We start from the raw sequence: 215 nt of genomic DNA on the forward strand, positions 1-215 counted from the left end.
GCTGGGAAAAGGGATACAGCGCTACACGTACCCCCAACTCCGCTTTCCCTGTGCTTCTTGCCAAATTTATCCCCAAGACAGGCCAGAAACTGAGCAAGGAGGTTTATAAGCCTTTGCAAAATGGGCTTTGGGTTGGAAACCCCAAATCAAAGCTGGCTGGGAGCTGCATCCCTTTCGGAGCCACCGGGGATGCTGAGTGCAGAGGTGGGGTGTGA

At 54.0% G+C, this 215-nt stretch overlaps 1 protein-coding gene across 1 annotated transcript in view; it reads right to left on the reverse strand.

Moving 5' to 3' along the window:
* Positions 1-215, reverse strand: part of LAMB3 (laminin, beta 3) — a 23,318-nt gene that overhangs the window by 11,172 nt on the left and 11,931 nt on the right.

The sequence above is a fragment of the Eurypyga helias genome, unplaced genomic scaffold (genome assembly GCF_000690775.1).
Source record: "Eurypyga helias isolate BGI_N326 unplaced genomic scaffold, ASM69077v1 scaffold30133, whole genome shotgun sequence".
NCBI classification, from domain to species: domain Eukaryota; kingdom Metazoa; phylum Chordata; class Aves; order Eurypygiformes; family Eurypygidae; genus Eurypyga; species Eurypyga helias.